Source organism: Ahaetulla prasina, chromosome 12 (assembly GCF_028640845.1).
Source record: "Ahaetulla prasina isolate Xishuangbanna chromosome 12, ASM2864084v1, whole genome shotgun sequence".
Classification (NCBI taxonomy): Eukaryota; Metazoa; Chordata; class Lepidosauria; order Squamata; family Colubridae; genus Ahaetulla; species Ahaetulla prasina.
The window spans coordinates 28,770,470-28,776,885 of record NC_080550.1 but is presented as its reverse complement, the minus strand read 5'-3'; positions in this window follow the sequence as shown (position 1 = coordinate 28,776,885).

The window sequence follows — 6,416 nt, the reverse complement described above, 5'->3', positions numbered from 1 at the left end:
CACAAGTCTTGTCTGGCTCATTTCCAGAGCTTACAGCCTCAGGTGAGCTCAAGTGCAAACACAGTAGTTGCCGCTTGTTAAATCAATTAACAAAAACAGACAGAGGAACTAGTCAGATTTGCCAACTCTGCTTTTTTGGGGGAACAGAAATTAGCCTTTTTCCTTCCAAACAAAGCCAAATAGGAAAATTGTCCCATCATTAAACACAGGATTAAATGTCACCAAGCACAAAATTACTGGTAAACACCACTAAAAACCAGATTTAGACCAAAACTCAGAAAGGGTATATAAACTTATGTTTGAATGTCAATCTTTCTAGCTAGCCATGAAGCCTTGCTGAATGTCACTCATCTTGGTTCCTTGTCATTAAAAGCGTCTATGCTCATCGTTATTCAATTTATTCTTCAAAGCATTGATCATTATGTCCTGGCTGGAAGAAAGCCAATAGGGGAGAAGACTGAGATTGATCTGAAATAGCAATAGCACTTATATACTGCTTCCCAGTGCTTTCCAGCCCTCCCTAGGCAGTTTTCAGAGTCAGCCTCTTGCCTCCAACAATCTGGGTCTTCCTTTTACTGACCTGGGAAGGATGGAAGCAGTGGTGGGATTCAGCCAGTTCATACCACTTTGGGAGAACCGGTTGTTAATTTTCTCAGCAGCTTGGTGAACTGGTTGTTGGAAGAAATCATTAGGGCAGAGAACCGGTTGTTAAACTATTTGAATCCCACCACTGGATGGAAGGCTGAGTCAACCTTGAGCCTGGTGAGATGTGAACTGCCAAATTGCAGGCAACCGGCAGGCAGCAGGAGCCTGCAGTACTGGGTTCTAACCACTCTGCCACCAGGGCTCTTATAATTTTTTTTTTATTATTTTATTTTATTTTGTCACAACATTATATACAAGCACATACAATGAAAGGAAACAATAGGACAGGGACGGTAGGCACTTTTGTGCACTTATGCATGTCCCTTATAGTCCTTTTAGGAATGGGGTGAGGTCAATGGTAGACAGTTTTTGGTTGAAGTTTTTGGGATTTTGAGAAGAGACCACAGAGTCAGGTAGTGTGTTCCAAGCGTTAACAACTCTGTTACAAAAGTCATATTTTCTGCAATCAAGATTGAAGCGGTTAACATTAAGTTTAAATCTATTGTTTGCTCTTGTATTATTGCGATTGAAGCTGAAGTAGTCTTCAACAGGAAGGACATTGCAATAGAGTTAAACACAGGTCAGAGTCGGCGGAGTTCTAAGTTTTCTAATCCCAGGATTTCAAGTCTGGAGGTATAAGGTATTATCCAGATACTCTTCTAAGCTAAACCAGCTACAGGTACCGGAACAGACTTCTAAGTGGATCACAAGCTTCCTAACAAACAGGAAGCAGCAGGTGAAGCTAAGCAAGATCACATCAAATACCTGTACAATTAGCACAGGGGCCCCCAGGGTTGTATGCTCTCCCCAGTTCTCTTCTCTCTGTATACCAATGACTGCATCTCCAACGATCCATCTGTCTAGCTACTGAAGTTCGCAGATGACACAACAGTGATTGGTCTCATTCGAGACAATGACAAATCCGCATATAGACGAGAGGTCGAATGACTAGCCTTGTGCTGCAACCAAAACAATCTGGAACTGAGCACGCTCAAAACCATAGAAATGGTGGTAGACTTTAGGAGAAACCCTTCCATACTTCCACCTCTCATAATACTAGACAACACAGTATCAACAGTAGAAACCTTTAAATTTCTAGGTTCTATCATATCGCAAGATCTAAAATGGACAGCTAACATCAAAAACATCATCAAAAAAGGACAACAAAGAATGTTCTTTCTGCGCCAACTCAGTAAGCTCAAACTGCCCAAGGAGCTGCTGATTCAGTTCTACAGAGGAATTATTGAGTCTGTCATTTGCACCTCTATAACTGTCTGGTTCGGTTCTGCAACCCAACAAGAAAGACACAGACTTCGGCTTCCGGGTGGCTCCGCTTCGTTAATGGCGGGCGATTTCAGACCGCCAGTTCTGTGTGATTCTGTAGAGCTGTTTAGACAGCGTTAATCTGCTGTCAACAGCTTGTAAATCTCTGCCCTCGGGCAAAAAGGGAGAGATGAGCATTTGAGCTGAAGTAGAGCCCCCAAGAAAGGCCCCAGAATGATTTCTGGTGGTTTGCTGGGAACGCTCCTTCTATAGCTTGAAAAAAGCTCCAGAATCCAGAACGCTTCTGCAAAAGCAGAACAAAACGCAGCGTCCATCTCCGTGACTGAAAAGGATTATTGATAGATTGCCAACACGGAAAGAGCCGAAAATAGGAGAGCTGGCATTTGATTGTAAGATGACTTTAACTCCCTGACAGAGAAGGTATTTGTATTTAAGGGTGGAGATGATGGAAGATGGCGTTCTTGAAAGTGAAAGCTAAGATAAGCGAAAGCTAAGGAAATGCTGATTACAATTGCTGGCGTGGAACCTTTAAGAAGAATATAACAAGATTTTTTTTTTAAATGGAATTCTTTCTTTTTTAAAATCTCTTTTTTTATTATCTTTTTCTTACAGTGTTTAAGAAGAAAAGTTTATTGATTTTTTTTTCTTTTTATTCCTTTTTTTTTCTTCTTCTTCTTGATATTACTTAGTTTAAAAATGGCCTTTAAGCAAAGAGATTTAACCACTTCTAAAATATTGGAAATTTCTTCACTTCAGGTACGGAAATTGAGAGAGGATATTAAAGAAAGTCTAAGGAATTTTTTACAGGAGCTCATGGAGGCTCATCTTTCAGAAATAGATCAAAAATTTAATGAAATGGAGAAAGAAATACTGGATTTTAAAGATTTGGTGGAAGAGCAGAGGAGGGAGATGAAAAAATTAAAGGAATCAATTACCCCATTATTGTTATCTAGTACACAGACAGAAGAAAGACTGGATGAATTTAACCAAATTAATTTAGATTTGCAAAGGAAAATAGATGAAGTTCAAATTAATCTGAATTTAGAAAATAAAATAGATGATATTCAGGTTAAGGTTGATAAGGCAGATGAAGAAAGGGTTATATTACAATATAAATTAATGGAATATGCTATAAGGGTGAGAGGATTAAGAGAGTGAAAGGAAGAAAATTTGAAAGAGATTTTTATTCAGGCCTTTGCTCAGATAGAGGGAGTGGAACCAGAAGATTTTGAAGTTAATATTGAAAAAATTTATCGTGTTAATTCTTGGTGGGCAAGGCAGAAGTGTTTACCGAGAGATGTGGTTATTTATTTTACAAATAAGAAGATTAGGTATGGAATTTTGCATGCATTTTATAAAATAAATTTCAAATATTAGGACAAGATATAATAATGATGAAGGAAATTCCTCCTAAAATGTTAAGAAAGAGAAAAGAATTTGCTTTTCTGGTGGATGAGTTTAAGAAACATCAGATATATTTTAGATGGGAGGTTCCAGCTGGTTTAACAGTGAATTATAAAGGAAGAAAGTATTTTCTCAATACAATTTGTAAAGCACGAGATTTTTATACTAATGTATTAAAGATTGGGAATTCTTTATTAATAGATGTTAAGTTGAATGGTGAATAGATGGTGGAAAATGTAAGACAGAAAAAGGGGGAGAATGTGTAACTTTATTATATATGATTATGGTTAATTTTTGTAAATGATTTATTGTGGATATAAATGTGTAATTTTAGGGGTACTATTTGATATATTTAAGGTATAAAGGAATAGGAAGATGGAATATTGTTTAACTTTGGAGGATAGATAGTAAAATTTAGGAATTTGGATTAAATATTATATTTAAGAGATGGATGTAATGTTGTTATATGGCTAATTAGAATGTAATTGTTATAATAGATATATTTTGGATAAGTTATAGGTGTAATTTTAATAATGTTATTTGATATAAGTAAGGTAAAGTGAAGATTTTAATTATTACAATTGATATATTGGATATTTGTAATATTATTTGTTGTATATAAATGTTAAAGATGTGAAAAGATGGACTATTGTTTACCCTTGAAGGTTGGACAGGAAAATTAAAGAAATTAAGTTGGAAATATGAACTATTCTTGAGAGACTGCTTAAGGAAGAAAGACATTTTAGAAGAACCCTTGGTGAATATTGGAAGATGGAACGTTGTTTTGATATTGATTGATGAAGGTTGGATATTAAAAACTATGTACTTTATTCAAGAACAAACACTAATTCAAACGGAAATTTCTGAGAACTCTAGGAGTGGAATGGTCTGATATATAATGGATTGGAAGAAAAGTATCTTCTTTGTCTCTGGAAGGGGAGTGGAGGTTTTAAGGAATGATTATGGATTATGATTTGTACTATATTTTAATTTTGTTGTTAGTTTTATACCCTGTATTCGGTTCTCGGAAGTCCCGGGGTGGGGAGGAAGGGAAGAAAGGGGGAGGGGGTAGAAAAGGGATTGATAGTTAATGTACAAAGATGATTGAAGATGTATAATTAATGTAAGATCGGAGCTGCCCGGCTACCACTTCGGAATGATGGGAAAGAAGGAAGTAGAAGAGAGAAGGAGGTAGGAAAGAGAAGAGGAGGAAGAGGAAAGGAAGGAAGAGGGATAGAAGAGGGAGAAGAAAGGAGTAGGGAGGAAGGAGGAGAGGATGTAGATAAGAGGGGGAGGATGGTTGTGGAAAGTAGAAGAAGGTAGAGAAGGAGAGTAAAAGGAAGGGGGTGGTGACCGGGCAGATCCGATTAATTGTATATGATGGTACATTAAATATGTTATGGGATATGTTATTGGATAAGAATGTTAAAATAAAACTTTTTTAAACAAAAAAAAAGAAAGAAAGACACAGACTTCAGAGGATAATTAGAACTGCAGAAAAAATAATTGCTACCAACCTGCCTTCCATTGAGGACCTGTATACTGCACGAATCAAGAAGAGGGCCGTGAAAATATTTACAGATCCCTCACATCCTGGACATAAACTGTTTCAACTTCTACTCTCAAAACGACACTATAGAGCATTGCACAATTAGACACAAGAACAGTTTTTCCCCGAAGGCCATCACTCTGCTAAACAAATAATTCCCTCAACACTGTCAAACTATTTACTAAATCTGCACTACTATTAATCTTCTCATCGTTCCCATCACCAATCTCTTTCCACTTATGACTGTATGACTGTAACTTTGTTGCTGACAATCCTTATGATTTATATTGATATATTAACCATCATTTGTGTTGTAAATGTTGTACCTTGATGAACGTATCTTTTCTTTTATGTACACTGAGAGCATATGCACCAAGACCCTTGTGTGTCCAATCACACTTGGCCAATAAAAAATTCTATTCTATTCTATTCTATTGTTTACAGAGGAGCGGAAAACTCTTCTTGTAAAATATTTTTGGATGCATTCAATTGTATTAATGTCAGAGATGTGGTATGGGTTCCAGACAGATGAGCTTTATTCAAGAATAGGTCTAGTAAATGTTTTGTATGCTCTGGTTAGTAGTGTAGAGTTTTTGGAAAAGAATCTATGCAAAATTAGGTTTACAACTCTTAGAGCCTTTTTTGCTATGTAGTTGCAGTTGATTTAGAAATGACAGATTACAAGAAAGATAAGGATGTTTCACAGGACACAGAAAAGAAACTAGCTAATGTCTTAATAATTAAAAGGGATATTTATTATATTGCACCGGTATGTGCAGCCTGGCACACTCAACAATTCCTTTATTGTTACCCTTTGCTCTCTAATGTCGTTTTATAATGGCCTAAAATCAGGGGTGAAATCCAGCAGGTTCTGACAGGTACTGGAGAACCGGTAGCAGAAATTTTGAGCAGTTCAGAGAACCGGCCAATACCACCTCCGGCTGGCCCCAAAGTGAGGTGGCAATGGAGATTTTGCAATATCCTTCCCCCAGGAGTGGGAAGGAAATGGGGATTTTGCAGTATCCTTTCCCTGGAGTGGGGTGGGAATGGAGATTTTGCAGTATCCTTTCCCTGGAGTGGGGTGGGAATGGAGATTTTGCAGTATCCTTCTCCCAGGAATGGGAAGGGAATGGGGATTTTGCAGTATCCTTTCCCTGGAGTGGGGTGGGAATGGAGATTTTGCAGTATCCTTCCCCTGCCACATCCACCAAGTCACGCCCACAGAACCGGTAGTAAAAAAATTTGGATTTCACCACTGCCTAAAATGACAATAAACGTTATTTATCTAATAATTCAATGTTGCTGTTTGAAACATTTTTGCATTTCCCCCCAATGTTTTTCCCTCCTGTAGATCCCGTTTTCCACTTTCCATTTTTTTTTCGTTCTAGTGGTGTGTTTCATGCCCAACGGAACCGGCATCCGCCCCACCCGCAAACGCAACGGGCTGAAAAACCCGCTTTAAAAAAACAAACAGCGGCCGCCCTAAAAACGCGCACGCGCATCTTCCAAGCTTCCTTTCCTCTCCCGCCACCTC